Source organism: Ambystoma mexicanum, chromosome 4p (genome assembly GCF_040938575.1).
Source record: "Ambystoma mexicanum isolate Mex_15411 chromosome 4p, UKY_AmexF1_1, whole genome shotgun sequence".
Lineage (NCBI taxonomy): Eukaryota > Metazoa > Chordata > Amphibia > Caudata > Ambystomatidae > Ambystoma > Ambystoma mexicanum.
The window spans coordinates 109,412,177-109,435,773 of record NC_090927.1 but is presented as its reverse complement, the minus strand read 5'-3'; the positions used below and the strand labels follow the sequence as shown (position 1 = coordinate 109,435,773).

Genomic DNA, 23,597 nt, shown 5'->3' with positions numbered 1-23,597 from the left:
TGGTGTCCACCGAAAATTATCCCAATAACCTGAATGGCAATTGAGATGGTGGCGGTGCTTGGCTCCGAGCCCAGACATAAGGCCGAGGGCTCTGGATATTGAAGAGGGAGGGGACTACACCAGTGTACTAACTCGCGGTTGTACAACGAAGCCCAGGTCAATAGGTCTCAAGGTCTCTCCTGGCACCCCAACCTATGGTTCTTATAATAGAGACCTGCAACCTAAAAGAAGCCGTTGAATGGCTGCTCGCTGCCAGCAGTTCCATAACTTCCTGTTCAGTCATCAAGAGTATGAGATAGGACATAGCGCTTCATTCATTCATTCTTAATGGTACCAGACAAAGGACAGTTCTCTAGACTCGGAGGTCAAGCGCCAGATGATGCAGCCAAGAGTTTAGCCTTAAGGGAAAATCAGGCCGTGGGCTGATTTTGGACAACCAAAACGACCTCAGGACAATGCCGAGAGGGCACCTAAGCAGGAGCACTGGACACACCACAGAGTCCACACTGGCGAGGCTGGCTGACACCAGCACTCTTGAGATGCTCAAGATTTGCATTCAGAGTAGAACAGATCGCTAATTTGGGGCAACTGTGTAACCGAGGGTGTATAACTTAGCCTTACTATGCCTGTTGAGGAGCTGGTGCTCAGACGAGGTCTCAACAGCAGCAGCCAGTGAAATGAAATTGGCCGAAAGGAAAGGAGCACCAAATTAAGAGCAGAGGCCAGATAATGGTCGACCCTCAAAACACGTGTGCCTCTGCTGAAAAAACAAGGTTTCAGGACAAACCGTGTTCGTTATCAAGCTTTAGGACATTAAACCAAAATTAAAATAAAAACTTCAAACTAAAATGATTTACAAAAAATATAGAAATGTAATATGAACAGCACTAAGCGTACAGAGCATCGGTCAGGCCAAAGCAGGAACATGGGCTGAAGGCGGATCTTGCCTGCATGGAAGGAAGTGGCTGCATAGGCACATAGCACACGATTTATCTCAAAACATCATGTCCACGATGTGCTCAGTCCCAGTCCTAAGGGCAACATCCCACACATCTGGAGAAAAGCAGGCGGAACATAGTATGGCATTACTGACTGGCACAGTCAGCGTTGCAAGTGTGCTACTGCCTTAGGGGCAGGTATTTTGAGAACGTGTGCATCAAACACGCCATCGCTTGGAGGAAGGGCGTAAAGTCAGCAGGAAAGGATCACCAACTCCCCCAGACGCCACACAAAGACACCAATCCCTTTATGCAGAGCTACCGCTAGGATGATGGCGCACCGGTCTTCAAGCTCTGCGTGTTGGAGGGATTCGAGGACGGGCACAGATGCAAGTATACTAGAGCACTGCATTATGACATTCAACGTATACAATTTGTATAGCACCTTAATGCCACCGTTATGACTTGAAGCACTGGGGTGTGGTTGGCCCCGTGGAGGACGTTAACATAACGGTTGGAAATTATAAAAAGGAGTACTACACGGCCAGCAAATATTTATAATTGCAAGCGACTTTTCAGTTATGAGCAGAGCTGGCTAGTGCAGTGACGTTATAATAGGTGAAGCATGAAAAATATTCAGGGTACAATGAACAAAACAAAAAAGCAAAATCTTTACTGGCACAGGAAAGGAGTTGTGGGCCAAGGTCATGTTCCACCCTGCTGCAGCTACAGACGAACGTTAGGGCCTCAGCACAGGCTGTCGGCCGTTAAAGGCCACATCCGCCCTCCTGGCATGGCACAGAAGCAATTTGCACCCCGAAGGTTCATCAGAAGATCCGCGCTGCTAGCCCAGCCGAACTCCCATGAAAGATAGACCAAAAAATAAAATCATGACCGCCGCCATATGGAAAAGGGATGAACTCTGGGACATTCAGAAAGAGAATCCCCGTTACCTCCCACAGTGAAAATAAAAAACATAGTGCCACCCGGGGAATTTGCTTGGATGGCTAGGACAGAGGGCGGATATTGTGTATTCTCGCCCACCGTTCCAGCACCCCCCCCCCCCCCCCCACCGATTGCCTGAGCGCCCTTTCCCGGGTGCGAATGATCTATAGATGCCAACAATTGCAGTGTTACAGAAACTAAAGGCATATGGCAAGCTCCCTCAAACAACGTTTTCTAAATGTACAAAATGAAGCAACAGTCTCCACCTTAGACCTGCTTCAGCAATCGCAGGGCCATTCCGGGGTTGGAAAGTCCACGCTTTAGCGGGTGCAGGGCTCTTCAGCGTACAAAGTCCAATGCCTACATTAATCATGAAATGAGGGCAGGCAGAGAAAAGGACAAAGAAAAAATAAAATAAAAGGCGCGTGGTTTAAATACGCCATGGACACCGATCTCCTACAAGGGTGCGCCGGTCACAACTCAAATTGCGCAAGCACAAAAGCTATAAACATCTTCCATGTAGGACTTCGCTGCAAAGCAGTCCCTTAGAAATACTAGTTATTACAGTAAATGCATGGCCAGCCCTGACAAAAGGAGCCCAGAGTGGTTTACATTCTGTTATATCCCCCCCCCCCCATGTTGTATATTCAAGCACTAGAAGCGCTAAGAATATTTCTGAGGAAGGCATTGAAGGACACGGGACTGCAGGTGGACGTGGTGCATCACGTAATATCGCTTCATGCTTTATATTAGACATCTGGAGGAACGCCTGGAAGCACACCTAGGAAAGTTATCGGGGATCTCAATCAGCAAGGCAAAATCCAGTGTATTCCCATTTGCAGGGTGGGTAGGGGTAGAAGAGGGACAACTTCCATGCCTGGGCTTCAACAGCCGTACTTTTAGGTACCAAGCGGTTGACAGTTACCATAACACATCACCACAATACATTAAAAGCGACGGCCAGATTAGAAGCCTCTATTAAATTGAGGTACGCTCCCCTCTCAGTAATGGGTAGAAAAGAACCTTTCAAAAATGGAGGCCCTCCCCAGCTTGCTGTACCACTTTGTGAATGTCCCACACATTATACCCATTGATTTTTTTTTTTTTTTTTTTTAAACGAACTGACATCGACAATATGCAGCTTCATATGGGGGTGTGGCAGAAGGATAATAGCTCTAAAGTTGTTGTATAGAGAATAGGCGGGCTGTGGGCTTTTCCTCCCGCACTTCAAACCCTATTACCTGGCAGGACAGCTACAGTATGTCACAGGTTGGCTGATATATAAACAGGAGAACACGCCCTGATTAGTCAAAATATAGCCGTTTCTCATGAAAGAGGTATTGTGGCTGGGTAAAGACAGGATTACAGACCCTCTGGGTCTCATGCAATTAGACAGGCAGATCTGGGCCAGAACCAAGGCGATACTAAAGCTCAAAAAACCCTATTGCTCCCCCATCAAGATATGCCTGGCAGCCAAGTAGGGAGAGAACAGGGAAGACCTAGCACAGTACAGAACATACTAGGAGGACAGGGGCCTAGTAACGATCTGAGATCTTTTCTCCTCGGAGAAGCTATTGACATTCCAACAGTTTATGCCAGAGTACTATATGCAGCTAGGGAAAAGTTGCCAAATTTCCTGGAACAGAGAGAAGAGAATAAGGTTTTGGAACAGTTATATGATGTATCGGAAGGGGGACACGCAGTGTCCAGACTATAGCCAGGACTACTAGAAGCATTACCCAAGGATCTAAGCAGATGGAAAAGCGCATGCGAGTTAGAGGTGGCAGAGAACTCAAGGAAGCAAAATGGTCAAAAGCATTGCTATACCCGAAGAAAGTATTATGAACTGCCAGATTAAAAACATATCCAATTCTACACACTCTACAGATAATACATGACCCCCCCCCGCCCTCCCAGTTGGCATTGCGCTGAAGGGGCCAGTATATGGCACACATTCTGGTCCTGCCCGGTAAGTGTTCTGATAGGAAATGGAAGCAAGGTTGAGGAAGTGGGGCATAAGGAGATATGAATGGTCACCAGCAGAATGCCTCCTCGGGTTGTAGGCACTCCCTCAAACAAGCTAGGCTGGAAAAAAACAATGATAGATCTGGTGTTAGCAAAGAAAAGAAATGCAATGGCATGGAAGTCACAAGAAGGTACAAATATAGAACGATGGTGGGAGGACCTAAAAAAAAAAAAAAGGTGGTCCACAGCAGAGGCTGCGGTATGGTACGAAGCACTTCAAATGGGGAGAAGGGAAAGCTCAGATGATATAGTGACCTGGAACACTAGTCCATGCTCTTTTAACCTCACCCGACAAACAGCCACCCCCCCCTCCACCCCGACTGGTTGGATTTATCGGGTTTATTGGAATTAATGGCTAGAACACAGAGGGGATCAATCCAAAGAGAAGGAAGGGGCTGTAAGACGCGCAACTGACGACCTCAACCACCAATGGGAAGAGACTGGCAGAGACTTTTTAGGAGACGATAACCATGTTTGCAGTTCTTGTTTGGTTGCGGTTAGGTGGTGATCGTTGGGAGGGGGGGGGGAATTTGGAAGCGTTCGAAATGATTGAGCTGAAACAGAATTATGTACTGCAAGATAATTGTTGGAATATGTTGTATAATGAACATTTTTTTAAAAAGAATTCCGTTCACTCCTTTGCCTTCCCTCCATACTCGGAAACAAGAGTTCAGTCCTGTGATATGGCGACTCCAACTTTCCCCTTCCGTTTGCCTGATGGACCAGCTTGCTTATTTGCATGTTGCTAGGACAAATATTCAGGAAAAGTTAACACTTGGCCACTTTTCAACCTCACCTGAACTAGCCTTTCCTGTGAAATGCACATTACTTTCTTTGCACTATGTGGCACCACCAGCAGCACAGCGCTAGGCTTGGGTGCAATTCCAAGCTTTACCGATAGCCACGTCCCACTAGTCCACAAATGAGGAGGCACTTACGCGCCAAATGCCAATGGTCTACGTACTCTGGCTATGTGAAAGGAAAGCTCCGATTACATACCAGTAATCTTTACTACGCCTAGTCTGACACTTCATCACAGCACTTACTCATGAAGGCGTTCCATCTTCCGAACATACCTTTTCACTAAATGTCTCATTTTCTTTAAAACCCCCTCCTCCCAACACCCAATCCCACCTACCTCCCGTCAGCACCCAAAACTGAGGTATGAAGCACCAGACTAGTCTCCCCCTCCCACCCCCCTTTTTGCTTTCGGTCCTTCCAAACAATGAATCCTCTAGCAGCGAACTTGGTATTTTGCTTTCCGAACGTTATGGCGCTACTGATGACTTTGTGGGTGATTTGTTACTCTCGAGTGAAAAACTCATGGTATCAAAAGGAGAGTCACAAACATGAGATCAAGTCCAACAGCTTTATTTGTAACTTTTGAAGGGGTTGGAGACCTTGCTAATTGGCCCTAAATCTAAAGTGGGAGTAAATCGACCATAAAGTAAAAGTAAAGCAGTCCTAGCCAGTACAGTCAAAACAAAAGGTTCTAAACCGAAAGCCTGCTCTAATTCGAATACAAAAAAGGTGCAAGGGAAATTCACACAAAAACAAAAAGGGTAGTGTTCTCAAAAGGATCAGGATGGCAAGGGGTTACTGACAGTTACTTTCAAACAAACAGACCTTTGTTCTTCTCTTGATACTCAATGGCTGTGTTTGCTCATAGCTTTAATCAAACTTCCCCAATTATTCACCGGGAGGGAAGCAAGCTTCTCATCAAGGTTCCCCAGAAGGACGACTTCCAGCTCGGTTAGCAACTGCTTGTTGCAAGCACAGTTCTTTTGCATGGCTTTCTTTAGACTTCTCCACAGCTCATGACGTACTCTGGCTTTCTGCCCAAAAATCTCGCATTTGCAACAGCCACTGAAGTCTGGTCCCAGCCTCGCTCAGTTGTTAGCAGTTCTGCCAGCATCCCTAAAGCAGCATTCTGGTGGTTAGGGGAGCTGCAGCGTTAAATGGGATGTTTACTGAGGTCAGGCTCTCCCCACCTGCCCCTCAAATGCCTGGGCTTTAGTATCATCCCCAGGGGTGGAGCTCTGGTTTGGGGACTGCCATGTAACCCCAGCTGTCCCTGTTGGCTGCCTGGACACAGCTCCCTCGCCACAGTGAAGCCCCTCCCCCTGTACTCACAGGCCCCAATGTCCATGTAGTCCTTCCAGGCTCTCCAGGGTTCCTCCAACTGGTACTGTCTCCTTCTGGCCTCTGTGCTTACTCCAGCATCCCCAGCTCGCTCAGTATGCTTGTGAGCTCTACCTTTTATACTGGCTGGGAGAAATAACAGGAGTCAGGTGTGAGTGGTTGCCCAGCCCTGCCTGACTTTGTTAACAGGACAATATGTAGACTGCCCATAGGAATCTATGGTACATTGTTTCCTATGGGTAATCTTCATGGCTCCAATTAGTCTCTTCGCCTCAGTGGTTTTGGGGAAAAAGCAGTAGGGAGGAATTATGGGAGTTGTGTGGTTTAGTGTTTGTAGAACGATTATCACAAATGTGGTTAGGAGAAGGGGAACAAAAACTGGGGTTGGAATTTTCTTCTGTAGTAAGAAGCTGATTTTTGAAAGGTGCTTGATACAGAAGGGGATTATGGGAGGTAGAATTTGTTCCGTCCTGGTTGGTATCCCAGGTTTGTTTTCTAATGAAGGATAAGGTAGTGGGGAGTTGGTATAACAACCTACAAAGGCTGAGGAGATGTCAGGTAAGGTAGTTGAAGCAGGGGAGGGAGAATACCATGTCTCGGGTTCAGGTGTTCTCCCGAAGGACACCAGCGATCCCTTACCCAGGTGATCTTCCCTTGCTTGTTCACTCCGAGTTGGGGCCAAAGCGCGATGGCCCTCCCTTGGCCACCCCAACAAAGAATCCCTGGGGTCTACAATTAAGAACACTCAGGTTTCTCAAACCAGTCAGCCCCTGCTAGACACTTACTTCAGAGGTGTGAGGCAGCACTGGGCCTGGTGGTCATGGGATATCCCTGGTGCTTCTGCTAGACAGAATGCCGGGGGTGCCCAGGCTTACAGATGGCTCTCCCTTGGCCTCCAGGGTCAGGCGCAGAGATTAAGGAACCAAGGACAGCAACGCTGGGGCCAGCAATTTGACCAGGCCTTAAGAAGTTAGTGCTGCATGGGGATGTTTGGATTGCTTATCCCCTGCCATTAGACCGGAGGTCATAGTGAGTAGGGGAGAATAGGATTGTCACAGTCACCTTCAGTCCCTTGTGCACATTGCCACTTTTCTGTGTATGGGAGTCTGACAGTCCACCATGCTTGGGTTTGTGAGTGACCGGCCTCTTGAACATGCTGCTGGGCTTCCTGCTCTCGTAGTGCCGGTAGAGGTGTGCGAGGTTGGAAATGACATCTGCACGGCAGCTTAGCCTTGGGGGGGGGGGGGGGGGGGGTTCTATGCATGATCTCCTGCAAGCCTATTTATGCACGGGACTACTCATCAAAAATGATTTTTATGGGTGCAGAAGTAAGGCTCAGACACAATGGTGGATGGTTTATGGTATAGACTTAATAAGTGGGTCAGAAAATGACTGACTATCACTTAAGCCAAGAGGGGGTTCCCTGCCTCAAAGTAGTGTTCTTTGTGTTTTCAAACACAAAAAGTTCCCAGTTTCGCAGGTAGTAAAAAGTGATGCCAAACAATGTTCCAAAATGCATTGTTCCAATGCTAGGGTTCTGCTCCTTTATCCTAGACTTCTTTTGATAATAAATCACTTATACAACTGAGGAACTGTTTCTCAACTTCACAGTTCCTGTATCCGGTCAGCTTGGCACATTCCACTACCAGGGATAGGATGTCTTTATTTTCAGTCTTGGACCCTCTTATCTTCAATACCTCATGAAGGTGCCAGACTCGCAATACTTTATAAGACTTGTTTGCTTCACTTGTTAAGCATGCGTTTTCTCCTCTTGGTGCCTTCCTGGCTCTATACTTTGGTGTCACATTGGAGTGCAAGTCCCAGACTCGCAATGTTGCATCATACCCACTTGGTTCATTTACCATCAAGTTTGCAATTTGCTTCACAGTCCCAGACCATCTCAAATATATGATTATATCTTCAGGGTCCCAGAACCTCCTTCTCTTGGGTGAGGGTCCCAGACTTAAAATGTTGTGTTGTATCCATTCGGTTCACTCTTGTGCTAAATATGCAACTGTCTCTTGTTTGGTGTAAGGACACAGACCCTCTTTCTCTAGCTCACCCCTACGCTTCCCCGGACCGCTCGGCTCCCGGGTGACCTGCGTAGCTGTCTCCTTCCTGGGGGCTCTGGCAGCATTCCGGCATCAGCAGGGTATGCAGCATCCCTGCAGACTGAAGCTTCTCTCCAGTCGCGTGTTCTGTTCCTTCATGCTTAGTCTCATCGGGCCCCGCCCCCCTCCCATATCTCTGATGCTTCCATTTGAACTTGAACTCCAGCGTTGGACTATGTATTCCTTAGAGCCAATCACTGGTTTTTGTAAAGTAGACTGCTTGTTCGGTGATCATTGTACCCCTGGCCATCTTCATTAGAGTACCACCTTTCAAACTACATGCACAATACTTTATTGTATGTGGTTTTCCATGTTATTTTTTTTTTATTTTGCATTTTTAAAGCGCTCACATAGCCCGCGGGCATCGAGGCCCTGTTACAGGAATTGGGGTTTTTTTTGTGGTCTTAGTCGCGCACGTTGCCGTTAAGCTATCCTCCCGGGACATTATGTAGGTTAGTTTGACTACATGCTTACTACTTTATAAATTGTCTTTTCAATATGGTCATGTAAGTTGGTTTGATTACATGCACAATATTTTGCATTATCTGGTCCCCTCAGTATTGTCATGCAAGTTAGTTTGGCTAACTCAATAACATTGTATATTAGCTGAATCCAGAGAGGGGGGGCAGGGGTAGGGGGGTTGGGAGGAGGGCTTGGATTTATAAAAGGGGTTGATGTGGCAAAGCAGGGTGATAATGTGTTCTCTGGTGAAGATTGTCCCCAATCCCATAGGGGGATTCCCACGCAGTTTGATCTTCCATCAGTGTACCACCCCCAAGGGCACTATTGTACGGAGTGTGCGCCACCCTGGCACAATTAACAAAGGTCCCCCCTTGGGAATAAGGGACGATATCCTCAGAACGTCACAGAATGGTCATAGCATAAGCCTTTTACCATGAATAACAAGCTATTTTTGCTATCCGAGACTTTTCCAATTCATGACCAACTACAGCTAAATAGGTAACTGGTGAATTTGGACACTCCAAACAAAGGCAGTTGAAACGAGCAATTCTAAGGACAATTGAAGACAAATAAATCTACCTGCTCAAAGCAATCTCCCGATACAGACCATAAGCGTTTTAGAGTCTGATAAAAATGCTCAATCCAAGGCCTCTACCATACTAGTTTACTTGGGGCTATGGGTGGGTGTCTCGAATCTTTAGTTTTGACTTGCATGTTGCGATTTAGAACCACCTACCAAGACATCAATATTGGTTATAGTGACTACAGAGTGAGTGCTGATATTGTGCAGACCAAGAGCCTACTGGCTGCTTAATTTTGGCTCTTAAGCGGTGCTGCATTGCATTTCTTCACCGGTAGCAGTTGTGACACCTTCAGTTCTGGCTCATACAATTCCTCAGTGGCTCTTTGGTTTTGATTCCAGGGAGCGACTTAAGCTTTTTGGCCACAGAAAAGCCCAGTACATTGCCTCCAAACTTTACGGACCAGCACTGAGGTAGACCACAGCCCACATCAGCAGTACAATGCCTATGGTGGGAGCAGTACAAAAGGGTTTCTACATAGAGACATCCAAATAAGCATCCTCTGACCAATACTTTGTTTGATGAGTAATAGGACAACAATTACATCAATAGTAATTAGACAGTTTGCGCTGGACTCATTTATTCTTGACAATACTTAGGTGATCCAACACAAATTCATTAAGACCATGAATTGTATAAATAGATAAACTACTAATGAAATCCTAGGTTCCATGGTGTAGGTAAGAATTACAGACTACCTCCTTCTCCTGTGTTTCACCAATTTATAGGCTCAAACTAGTGACAGACCGTTCACATGTGTCAACAAGCATAAACATGACTCAAAACCACATGGTTCTTGCAAAGGAACTCTAAACACATTTATTTCACAGAGTAGTTGCCTTATTGCAAGATATAGTGTAAAAAACATAAATTACACCATCATTTTCACAAATCAATCATAAATCATTCTACATGGATTAGTATACAAAAACAAGACTGGCATCTCTTGTTGTAGAACTTATGACGAGACGGCATAATGTACCTATTGTAGAAAGTCACGTTGATTATTGGACGTCTTGTAACAAGAGCAATCTGAAAACATTAGGGCACTTTCAACAATGCAATTTCTTATCTGTTACAGGGTGTTGATGTAGCTATAAAGGAGCAACTAGTCTTTCTTTAATCTTGTACCACCATCTCTTCACTGTTTTTCCCCTCGTCCCTGAAAAGTACTACATGTCAGTTACTTCCACACGTTTTATTTGGACTGGAGGTCTACTCAAGTAATATGGCAACGCACTGCGTTTCGGCATATAATTAAGGGGTAAAACCCCATTCTTGGTAAATTTCCCACGTGGTTTGAAAGGCCTTCGTCAGGACAGGTGATGGTTGCTTATGTAGATCTTTAATCTTCTAACCCTTTCCTTTAAAAACTCTGGTTTAGTAGATAGATGCAGGGAAACTGTTTTGTTTCAGAGCTGCTTAGTCAAGCCATTATTTTAACTCTGGTCTTTTCAAGATGCAGTGTACTATGCACATCAACAGGGCAGGCCTTCTTGTATGTATTTCGTCTCGGTCCAAGTCCTCGATTCCTGATGACTTGAGCCAATGCCAATCAGCAGAGGATTAGACGCAGAGTATGTATCCTAGGTTCCAAACATCCTAAAATGCCCTAACAAATGGCAACAAACTAATTGAGGCACATGCATGTTTCACCCATGCAAGGTTTTTCTCAAGGCAATTAAATAATCACGTAGCCCACATATCCATTCAAAGAATCTAGGTTAATTAGTTTATTGGTTAAAATCAGCCAAATGTATCTCACTGCGACTGAAATCAATGTATTCACGTTTGAATGGTGTTCCAATCACATTTGGAGTGAATGAATTCACATTTGAGTTAAAGGCACCAATTTATCATGAAATCTCTACTAGTAGGATCATAACTTTATTATACATGTTTTCAAATAAATATGCTGCATGTGAAAAAAATGAAAGGATAAAGAAATAAATGATTTTGATAAAGATTTCCTTATTTTATACATATAATTCAACATATCAGGTATGTTACTAATGTTTATTGCTCAAATGTATTTAGTTTCTTTAACCGGTAAGCTGCTAACTTAAATACACCTGGTAGCCATACTGTCTTAAAAATAACCAAAGGTTAATCCTCACGTCTCTAATGAACAGGTAATTTGAGTATGCAGAGTGCTTTGAACTTCATTTTTGTCCTGGGAGCCAGTGTAGGCTTCTTAATGCTGGCGTGATGTGGTTTCCGCTTAGTCTCAGGATTATCCTTACTGCAGTGTTTTGGATGCGCTGGAGTTTTTTGGTGAACCATTCTGCCATTCCAAGATAGCGGCTGTTTGCATAGTCTATTCTTGATAAAACCAGGGAGAGGATTGCAAGGGTTCTGTGTGGAAATGCGAGATAAGGCAGCATCCCTCGGATTAATCCCAGGAGGTAGAAGCATTTCTTTGAAATAGACTTGTGGTTCCAGTGAGAGTCCGTCGTCCATTGTATTCCCAGGTTCTTTACCACATGTGATGTCAGTAGCCAGCCCAGCTGTGAATTCATTGTGGTGTCCTCTGTGTAGAGATCATCATTTCCGTTTTAGACTGGTTTAAGTTGAGGTCATCCAGCTGTGTATGTCTGAGGAACTTGTTGAGTAGGTCGCTTGGGTCTTGAGTTGTGGCTATCTTGATGATCAGTTGTGCATCATCTGCATAGTTGTAGGCATTCCTTACGTGGTCGGAATGATTGTCATCAAGAGGGGGCAGGTACTCCTGAACATGGGACTGTGGTCTCAAAATTCATAGGGTAGTCATTTTGAACCCTCATTTGATGTGTTAAACTCTGGTTCTAAATGTTGCTTTATATTTATTTATATTTGTAAAGCGCACTGCAGCCCACAGGCATCGAGGCGCTAAGATGAGCTTACAAAGGCTTGATTCTGGGTTACATGAATGCCGCCCATGGAGAATTCTTAAACATAGTAAAGGTTTCTACAACATAGGAGTGACAGGCTGCATGGTTACAGGCGCAGCGGTGGTCAAAGCAGGTTAGGCCAACATATTCAAACAAAGAGCCTAGTTTTGATCGCCTTGCGGAAGGCTGAATGAGAGTTAATGCTCCTGATGTGTGGCAGTAGGCCGTTCCAGTTGTGCGCAGCTTGAGTGGGGAAGCTACTCCCACCGGCACGCGATTTGTGGGTTTTAGGGACGGTGATCAAGTTTGTGTAGGGCGTTCTAGCAGGTCTGGAGGAGATGTTTGGTGATCCTCTGGGCCAGGTAACGGGGTGGGGGGAGATGATGTAGGCACTGGTGGGTAACGGCCAAGGTCTTGAAGATGATTCTCTGCTTAATTGGAAGCCAATGGACCGGCCTTCTGAGTCCTGAGATGTGGTCTCTGCGTGAAAGACATCTTGGCGGTCCAGAGGGCATTATTTTGAGCAATCTGTAGATTCGCTATTTTTTTTTCCTGATGTTCCGACAAGAAGGGCATTGCAATAGAGTCTCGAAACAATTATTGCTCTGGCAATGTAGACAGTTGCTGCGATAGGTAGGGTCGGACTGAGTTGATGAGTTTGGAGGAGTAGGCCGAGGAAGATGCAATGGCGTTGACCTGCCTATCCATAGTTAGGTTTGGTTCAAGGTAGACGCCCAAGGTGTTAATCGCCTGCGATACAGTAATGGGAATATTGTCGACAGAGAAGCAGTTGTACTGCTTGCCCAAGGTGGATGGGGATCCAATGAGCAGAAGTTGTTTTCTCCATATTGAGGCATAACCAGTTATCTGCCATCCAGGATTGGCTTGTAGAGTAGATGGAATGGAGGGTGTTTGAGTCTGACGCATAGTCTCCAGATAGGGAGATGAGTACCTGTGTGTAATCTGCATAGTTCGTATATGAGATGCCCAGGGCGTCGAGGATTTTAAAGAGGTCTGGTGAAAAGGTTGTACAGGGTGGGGGGCAATACAGGAGCCCTGGGGTACACCACATTTGAGGATGCTGGGTGTGGCACAAGAGCATTCTGAGAAAACCTTCATGGCTCTTCCCTGTAGGAAGGAGGTGATCCAGTTGCAGGCCCTAGGCGAGATGTTGGCTGTGGTGGTAACACAAGGTCTTGTGATCAACCAAATCAAAGGCCGCTGATACGTCAAGTAGGAGCAAGAGCACCGGCTTTCCAGCGCCTGAGGTCATCCATTTGGTTCTTCAGGTCAAGGAGGGCCGTTACAGTGCCGTGACCAAAACACTGACTGCCGAAGACCAAGGAGGGGGTTAACCTCTAAAAATTGTTGTACTTGCAGATAGGCTGTCTTGTGAAGTATTTTAAGTAAGAAGGGGACAGTGGCGATAGGCCTGGGACCAATGGGTCAAGGGAGGGCTTTTTAAGGAGCGGACGAACCCACGCTTCTTTGAGATCAGTAGGGACGTGGCCTGATTGGAAGGATGCATTGATGAAGGCTGTGATGAGGGGTGCAAGGGATGGAGCACAGTCCTTGATGACTTGTGCTGGGGCAAGCATCACCTTTGCAGTTGGACCGTTTAATAGAGTTGAGGAGCGTGATGACTTCAGGGACAGTCACGTCCTTGAATTCAAACATCGGAGAGTGCGTGGAGGCAGTCGGTGGGAGAGCATTACTGTGATTTTTGGCAATAAGGTTGGAGAGCGCTCGCTGGTGAGCCAGGATTTTAGAGTGCAAGGTGTCACGTTTATTCAGCTTGGCTGACTGAATGTTGTTGCACCAGGCTTCGTCTTTCAGCAGTGAAGGAGGCAGAGGGGCAGGGGTCTCTAGCTCTCTCAATAGAGAATATTTCTTTGGTTCCTGACTTGGCGTTGGATATTCTAGTGTTGAAGGAGGTGGGTTTGGCCTTGATGGCCGTTTTGTATTCTTTTGCTAGAGCCTTGAAGGCTTCTAGTGTGCTGTCCTTGGGGTTGCTTTTCCAGATGGATAGTGCAACCGTTTTTTTGCAGCGTAGCTCAAGGAGCTCCTGGGTGAACCAGGTGTTGGCATGCTTAACTTGTATAGCTTTTTTGAGGGCGAGTGGGGCCACAATGTCAATGGCCTGGGTGATGGAAGTTTTTAAATACATTAGCTAGTATCTCAGGAACGTTGGAGGGGGGGGGGGGGCAATAGTGCCAGCACAGAGGTATTGAGTGAGATTTTCCTTTGTGAGTTGCCTAGAACTCCTAGAGAGAGCAGCTGGGAGAGGGGTGTTGGGCTTCAATTGTTCGAGAGTTCAGGATATCGAATTTGATGCAGTGGTGATCAGACCATGGGAGAGGAGTGATCTCTTTAAGGAGGAGAGGGCAGTTGTGTTGGGACACCCAGTCTAGAGAGCGCCCCTTCATGTGGGTAGGCTGAGCGATGGCTTGGGTGAAGCCAAGTGTGGAGAGAGCTTTTTGGAGGGTATAGGCGTGGGTGTCTTTGGGGTCGTTGAGACCCAAGTTGAGGTCACCAAGGAGTCATATTTTAGAGGATTTTTTTTGAGGTTGTCGGAGAGGGAGTAGATGAGGGCTTCCTGGAAGTCTGAGGTAGGGCCAGGGGGGGCGGTACACTACATGGAGTGCAATAGTGGAGTTGTGGGAGACTTTCAGTTTGAGCAGGAGGAAGTCGGAACTGTGATCGAAGTCATACTTAATTTTTCTGATCTGAGAGTGTCCCTGGCAATTACATCTACACCTCCGCCTCTATGAGAGGAGTAGTCTTGTCTGTAGATGGTGTAGCCTTCCGGGATGGGGAGGGCTGGCCCAGAGGTGTCATTGAGCCAAGTCTCGCTGAGGAAGATTATGTCGCAGTTGTTGCTGCAGATGAGGTTGTGCACATCAAGGGCGTGTGCCGGTAGAGTTCGACAGTTAATGAGGGCACATTTGAGCGGGGTGTCGGTCTTAGGGAACAAGGTGGTGCTAGTCTAGGCCGGAGAGTGCAGGGTACGAGTAGTGTGGGCAGGTGGAGTGCCTGGTAAGTCAGTGCCATCGTAGGGTTCCACAATAGCTACAGCAGGGTGTCAGTGCAGTAAATCAGTAGTGGTGCCAAAAGGAGGGGTAGCAACATTGGCATCACAGGGTTCCACAGCGGCTACAACAAGGGGAGGGTGGGGGGGCGCAATACGTGGTGTCATGGTAGATAATTGCATTGGTAAGACAAGGTGTGTTACCTGGTGCGGTAGTGGAGCTCATATAAGGGACATAAGCAGGATGGCTGGGAGTTACTTCCAAGGGTGCACGTGAGTCAATAGGCAGACCAACAGAAGTAGGCACACCAAGGACAAAGTTAAAGACAGGCACGCAATTGTTCATGAGAACTGGCATTATTGGAGAGCGGTGTGTGTTGCAAGATGCTCGAGAAGTCTTTGCAATTGTGGCCGAAGGCGGGTGCATGATAGGCAGAGATGCAGAGTTGTGGTGTACTGGGGTGTGAGGATGTCTCAGCCCACGTGGCGGCAAACAGAGGTTTGCGTATTGGGATCGTTTCACGGGCATGGTGCGCCATAGAGACGAGGGGGAGGAGCGGAAGGGTTGGTGCCTGGGATGCGACCTAGTCTCGAGTGGAGGCGGGTGAGCCTGCAGAGAGGACCAGGGATGGTGGAGGCGTGTGGGCGGGGTATGGCTCGGGAGAGTAATCACTCATTTCTGGTCAGGATAGAAGGGGTGCACAGGAGACTGTGGTAGGAGAGCGATCCTTACCTTGTAGAGAGGGGCTAGTTACATTGGTCTTCGCTGTCGAGCAGCGGAGAAGTGCAGAGAGCGAGCTGCTTGGCCTTTTCTCCTGGCCTTCGCTCCTCTGTGGCTTCGCCTGTCGGCTCGCCTCCCCTCCCCTCCATAAAAGGGAGGAGGGGCGGAGCGGGCTGGACGTATGGCAAGGGCTGGAGAGGGCTTGTTGATCGGTGGTTGCCATTTTCCAAAAGTGTCCAATGACAGTAAATCAGGAGTCAGCAACCAGTGGCTCGCCAGATGCTTTGGACTACTCTTCGCATGACCCCCTACAATGGACTATACGCTGGTTGGGGACGATCTGGAAAGTCAAAGGTTGCAGACCACTTGAAGGTGACCCTTTAAAAAATAAATCTGCTGAAATTCAGTAGGGACCCATGTAAGTTAGTAGAAACCCCACCTGCCCTTACCTCAACACCTGCTCACGCGCCCCATCCCAGTTTGGGGAGGTATTTATCCTCTGCTGTGTGAGTCTTGCTCTTTCATGGTGCATTTAACTATTGTTTTACCTGAGCAGTGAACTTACCTCCATCTTGGCAAAGACGCTTCTTGGACTGAAAGTATCAGGACAGCCCCATGCACCTCTGCTGCCCACGTGACTCACCAGCCCAAGGAATCGGTTCCCAACTAGAAAAGAAGGGCACAGGGTGCATGTAATAGCCAGGAAGGCAAGCTCCGGAGCCCTTAGATCTGAGCAAAACAAGTGGAGGAACTATTAAAAAACAAACAAAAAAAAAATGGCTGCGATGGGAGTAGGCTTCATTTTCTTTTTAAAATAAGTTTGTCTTCACAAGCACACCTTTCTCATTGAACACAGCTATCCGTCGCTCTCTGCCCAAGATGAAAACAAACTGGCAAAGCAAAATGGTTTTAGCTGCGATTTGTCAATAGCAGCCCCAAATGCCTCCATACAGCCACCAAACCCCTGGAATATCCTCCAGATGACAAATACCTGCAGGTGAGTAGGTGTTGGCATAAGGAGCTTTGAATGCCCCTTCTTATGTCTGGTAAGTCCTTGTATGGAAGATGGAGATTTGCAGGTGTTGCCACCATGTGCCAAGTGCAGCCTTAAATGCACGTAATCGAAAGCCTTGATATGAAAATCATATGTAAAGCATAGCCCAACATGATCAGGTGTGACGAACATATAGCAAGTGGCATCAGAAATCACCTTGACACGGATAAAGCTCAGCACTTTAAGACCACTAGAGTGGTGACAGCAGAAGCCTGGTATAACCACCATAATATGGACTTTATAATTAACTTGTTATCGATGTGTGGTCTTCTGTAAACCAACAGCAAATATTGCACTTCACGCTGGGTTACCTCACAGCTTTAGCAGATTCTACCAGTGCTAAGTCCAAGTATCCCTATTACGCTCACACCATTGCATGTCATCAGTAAACTCAAAACGCACCCACACTAAAAACAAAGCTTTAAAAAAAAAAAAATCAAGACAAACACCAGGTCAATAAGATTATATAGATATGCACGAAATATTTGCTGCGCGAGACCTGAAAACTAAGCTCTCTGGATATGTAACCACCTGGGAATGTAGTGTTTATCTAAATGTGAACTTTATTAATGAGATCCCATAATCGTAAAGCGGTAAAGCCAAATAAACGAAGGACCCTCGACTCTAAAATTAACAGGCCCTGGGAAAGCTGGGTTGAAGAAGAAAAAAAAATCTACCACTACAGCTGAAACCTGGTTAGCAAGAATAGAGATATTCAGCCACAGACCACAAATTTATTAGTAATTTAGGTTTTCTTCGGCACTTAAGAATACTGTTGTAGATATGTGCAGGATGATTTTATTGGATTTAATTCCACCACAGCACTTTATGTAAAAGTGATCCGACACAGGTAGTACAGCTCAGTGGCAACACACTCGTCTTGTAAGCAAGACAACGCAGAGCAACACAAGTCCGCGCTGAGAAACCTCTTCAGTATTAAGCATGTAACAAAACACCAAATAAAATAATAAATACAAAGAATAATTGGGATATTTGTGTTTTATTCCGACAGTAGATGTGATTAGTGGTAGGTTTTTGTCAAATTTTGAAAAATTGTTAAAGTTGTATTTATAGGATCGTTTATATAATGTTTTATAGCAAATTAATATAGAGACACATCTATATCATATACAGGCTAGTATACAAGGATTATTTATACAAAATACAGAGAATTAATTCTGTAAATACTATTTAATAAATGCAAGCAGGGTGCAAAATCTGCACTCGCCATTGGCTAGCAATATTTGACTCTTGGCGAGTAAGACATGGTGTGGTGTGCTGTGTGTATGAATAGAATGGAGGTTGCAAGTGACTTTTATTGCAGGCTAGTAGCTTGCAACTTGAATTTTTGCTCCATGATTGCAGTTATGTTTGCGTTAAGTAGTATGTTCTAGGTGCAAGTTATTTACAGAGTTGGTTGTAGCAGAGTTTTGGATTAGATACGTATTGTCCCTTCCATCGTTAAACTTATATGGCGTCTGATAACTAAATCAAACAAACACTGTTCAGTCAACCTCAGACATCTAGAACCATTTCCATGCATTTGCTAGCTGAGGGAACAGATAGCAACTTGGACTCACAGAAGGCTCACCTTTCAGCAAATCACAATGCCATAACTGTAAGAGGAGGGACTAACATCTACCACTACCCACTTGGTGGTGTCCGGGCACACTGAAACCTAAAGAAAAAGTTAAAAGACAGAAGCAACACAAGTAAAAGCCAACTCTAGTTTTCCTCTGTTCATTTGCAACCAATAATGCAAAACATAATAAAAATTACCTTTTAGAATATCAGCAGCCTACAGCATGAGCCTGACCGATAGTTGTGCCAGACCTACCGCGGTGAAGTTCAGTCGTGGCATAACTACAAAAAGGTGATCAGTGACCTAGGGTGCCACAAATGCCAGCACTCAGGACCAGGGCACAGGTCTGCTCGCCCTCACTGCCCCTAGTTCCAAAGGGTAAATGGAAGCACTGCCGCCCGAGTCTTAGGCACTGCTTACAATCGAAGGAGAAAGACAACTGTACGCACCCAACGTTTGCCCAAACAAGGACATGGTAACAGCAACCTCAAGCAGGTGTGCAAGCAAATATGAAAGGGAAAGGTGGGTCTGGGCCTGCTGCTGCCGTCTCAGATTTCTGATGAGTCATGAAAAGGCAGAGTACCGAGATGTTAACCCTTTACAGGCAGTCACAGACTAGAGGTTTCCTCCATTGCAGATAGTTTAGTATAAAAAAAGTAAACATGCGATTTTTACGATTAACTGTGCAAAGCATCGCATGGTTACAAATGTTTGTGCCCTTGCATTTCCTTCACAGTGAAATATTAGGATTCCTTCTAGCAAATTGCTGTAATATTCTACATCAAGCCAACATGAGGACATTAAGTCAGCAGGGTAATTTACAGAGTACACACTGCAGATACAGACCACTTTACACTTTGACATACAAAGAAAAATGCACACAAATAAAAGCCAAAAGAAGAACAATTGGTCATTGTAGGAATGGAACTGTAAACGAAGTTCAAAGGACAGCCAACGTAGAGCATGAACGGAAGGAGAGATAGGAGAACAAGGAGGGAAATCGAGCAAAGAGTCTGGATAGAGAAATTAAATATAGAGCGCAAAGGAGTAAGATGAGAAGCAGGAAGTCCAACATGAAGGCATGGATAGTCGAGAGAAAAGATTAGAAAATGACTAGGTTTACAGGCATGAAAAGTAAGAAAAGGACGAGTTTACCGTATGTTAAAGAGTTGAAACACGAGCGTGCAATATTAGAAATGTGTGAGGAATCAAAGGACGCCTAGGTTATGAGCTGTCAGAGGAAAAGTAATAGGCGGGAGGAATGTTAATGGAGAGGGGAAATGGGAGAGGGAATGTAAGAGGCCTTCGAGGCATTTAAGTGAAGAAAGTGAGAATTCATCCAGGTTTGAATAGATGGATAGAAATAGTAATTTGAAGATTGTCTGAGAAATCAGTGAAAGAAATGGAGCTGGGAATCTGCACAGAAGTGCGAGGAGATACCAAATGAAGAAATTATAGAAGATAAAAGGTGAGGTGTAAAGAGAAAAAAGGACTGAGCCTAGAGGAACCCTGTGGGCAAGAGGAAATGAGAGAGAGAGAGAGAAAGAGCCGCCCTAAGAAACCGAAAGACCAATTAGACAAATGACTTGAACCAAGAAAGAGCAGAATCAAAGAAACCCAAGGACCGAAATGTGGACAGTTGAGTGTGATGGTGAACAGTGTCAAAACCAGCAAAGAGATCAGGCAAGATACGGATAGAATACACAAGAGTGTCTAGCGGAAAGAGACATAAAGAAGGGCCGTTTCCGTAGTTGGGAATGTCCGGGATCCAGATAGAGTTAAAGGGAGATGGAAGTTGTGATCAAGATTGACAAACTTGAGAATAGACCATAGATTCCAGGATATTAGAGAGGTAAGGAAGTAACGAGATAGGATGGTATCTGGAGGGAGAGGAAATATCTAAAGAGGCATTCTTTAGAAGCAGAATGTTCACCGCCATTTGAATTCACTAGGAAAAGTAGAAGAGGCAAGAGACACATTAATGAGAAAAATTAGGTATGGCAGAGGGAAAAGCCTAGAGAGAAGTGAAGGAACAGGATCAGAGAGTGAAGCAGTAGGGTGAGCCCAAGCAAGAACGGAAGGAAGCAGTGTCAGAGTATGTAATGGGAGAAAAAGAAGAAAGGAGGAAGGATCAAGACAAACAAAAGAGGAAGGGGAGGCAGAAGATAGATGAGGAACGTAGATGCTCAACCTTAGAAATGAAATGCAAAGTCAGAGGGAGAGAGAAGATGAAATGGATAGATGAGGGGAAGCAGGGTAAAGTATCCGATTCAGAAGATGGAAAAGAGGCCCAGGGTGAGAAGAGTATGAAATATTGAGGTTGGAGGAATATTAGCAGCAAGGAAAACATAATCAAAATGTCGAGTGAAGTAGGAAAGGTCTGAAGGAGAATGGGTCTTTTTAAGTCGCTCAGCACGCCTATGAGGAGCAAAGGGTGTGGAGCTTGGGCAACAACCAAGGTCGAGGAGGTTTGGCTGATGGTCAAAAGGGGCGTAGAGGATAAATGAAGTGAGACAAGAGAGGAACAGAGAAGTGTTGAGGGTAGCAAGGTATGAATGGAATGAGATGAAAAGGAGGCAAAGTAGGAGAGAGAAGGTAACCAGGTATCAAAAGTGCAAAAATTGTGATGGAAAAAGTCTGACGAGCAAGACGAGACAGGGAATGGGAGAATAACAACAAAGTCAAGGAGAAAATGGTCAGAAGAGTAAAAACAACAAATAGGGACGGCCAAGGGGAGGGGAGAAATAAAGGTCGAGTGTCAAGCCAGAAGAGTGATTCAGGGGAGTAGGATATTGAGAAAGATTGTAGGAGACCAGAAATCCAAGAAAGGGAGATGTAGAGTGGACAGTAGCTAGGTGGATATTGAAATCGCCAAGTAGGTAAAGTGTGGAGGAAAGAGGGAGCAACACCAAGAGCAATACATACAGATCTGTACAAAAGGAAGAAAGGGCGATCGAGGATCATAAAAGTGATATAATAAGTTGAGAGATGGAGATAAAGTGAAATTTATAGGAGGGGAATGGAGAGCGGGCATTTGGAAAAAGTAGCATAGTAAAGGAAGAGTAGGAAAGTCCCACCCCCTCTACCGGAATGGCGAGGAGTATGAGCGAAATTAGACATTGGTATAAGTGGTGGTGTACTTCTTGGCATCAGGGCCATAATGAGGATGATGTGCGGGCACTTTCCCCCAGCTCTCGCTGTATAAATGCCACCCTTCAGTTCTGCCTTCATGGCAACAAGGAAGTGCAAAGGGGGCGTTGTGGCCAGGCTACGGGACGAGCCCCCAGGCGTCCACTCAATGCGACAATTCTGAAAGGCCCCCTGGAGCCTTCCATGTGCTGGCCCCACTCATTCATTGATTTCTTTCAAGGCCTGCTGCCCTTATGCAGAGCCTTCATGTGAGGACATTCTTCACTCGTGAACATCAGACTATGGGGGCATAACTCGAAGTAAAGCTGCAAAAGTCGACAGGAGTCAGCAAATTAGAATTTAGGATCAAGTATTCATCCATTCCAAATAAAGCCACTCAACACCACTAGTGAAATGTGTTCATACATTTTGTCCAGTTAATTCACTGCACGTTTACTTCCTTTGCAGAATAACCGACGCATTTTTAATGTTTTGATCCACATGTTTACTGCATTGCCAGGACTGTATTCTCCATTGTTCCAATTCCTCCTCTAAAAGTGGGTCATGCTGGTTTCCCCCCTTCCAACTGTGTTTCTACACCCTCTTATATTGCCCAGTTATTTCAGAGAAAAGTCATAATAGGCTACAGCAGTTGGTGGGTGGAGAGATTCCCTGGAAGACGAGTCTCAAAGACCAGAGGAACCAATGAAAATATGTTCAATCATTTACCCAGGTTACACAGCCAAAGTCATACTCATGATTTCAACTCAACGCCCAATAAACACTTAGTAAGTTTGCTTGATAGGACCATTTATTTATACGAGTGTTGTTGATGCAATTGTATAGTTGTACCTGTGGCTCAGTACATGTATGGAGACAAATCCCTGCCAAAACTGTCTTCAAGGACATTCAGGAGATGTATAAAAACCGAGAGCAGGCCTTGTACAACATCCTACTAGATCTGCAGGAACAGTTTCTTATTGTACATTCTCTTTCAAGAGAAATGGTGACAAAATATTGACAAGTGCTGTCTGTAAAATGGTGCAGGTCACCAGAAGGACACTTCATATTTGGTGCAATGCAGCCACCTAAAGTAGTCAACAGAAAGAAAAATCGTTCCCAACAGAACTATTCACAAACCTAATTATTCTTTACGCAATTTATCTGTCCGGTAAATGAAGCAAAATGCATGTGTAGGCTTGGTCAAGTAAATTGATTCCACATTCATTGACTGAGTCGTAAATTTAATTTATTTATCCAATTACAAACATATCACTAATAAAAAGGTGAACCTGGAAAATTCATGAAAATACAAATATACAATTTAATATTTTGTTAGACGGCAAATATGTAAAAAACAATCAACTTAAAAACAACCTTTAACATTACATTTCCAGAGAGCATCTACAACCAAACAGCAACACATTCTGATCCTCCTATATTCCCACTTAATAAATCAGGCCAAACCAGAGTCAACCAACTGAATTCAATTATTCCTAACCCTCAATCCTAGGTGATACCCCCAACCCCCGTTTGATAACAGCGTTAAGCATTTTCATCCCCGCAATAACCACCCTGGACTTATCACCAATTAACAGCCACTTCCACCATTCCACAGTTTTAAGAGTTGACCCCTTTTGTAGAGAATCCTCAAGAAAAAACGCTCCAGTCTCCCTCAGCGCTTCGCTATTCATTACTAAATGCTCCGGGGTGTCCACATGCTGGATCCTCTTACAATAACGACATGTTGCATTATCAACACCCACCATCTTCCTCCTGAACAGAACCTCTCTTGAATGGAGGATATTCAAATGACAGCCAAGTAGTAAATACTGATATTTTGGGGAGGGGAATTTGATCATAAATTTGGGTAGCTCATTGACCATCCCACTCTGTGGTCATTTCTCTAGACTTTAAAGCACCACATTGATCAATGATGAAGATCCAGTCCCTAGACAACAATTTCTTTATCACACGCATTGGATTGGACAGCAACAATTCCACAGAGA

General features: G+C 45.3%; 1 protein-coding gene across 3 annotated transcripts in view; it reads right to left on the bottom strand.

The window, feature by feature from the left end:
* Nucleotides 1-23,597, bottom strand: part of DNAJC5G (DnaJ heat shock protein family (Hsp40) member C5 gamma) — a 410,708-nt gene that overhangs the window by 276,072 nt on the left and 111,039 nt on the right. Inside the window, exon 1 of one of the 3 annotated variants that reach the window (XM_069605491.1) lies at nucleotides 18,657-18,940. The exons of the other annotated variants lie outside the window; for them this stretch is intronic. The gene's annotated coding sequence lies outside the window, so the exon portion shown is untranslated. Of the gene's footprint in view, nucleotides 1-18,656; nucleotides 18,941-23,597 lie in introns of those variants that run through there. 3 annotated transcript variants of the gene reach the window in all.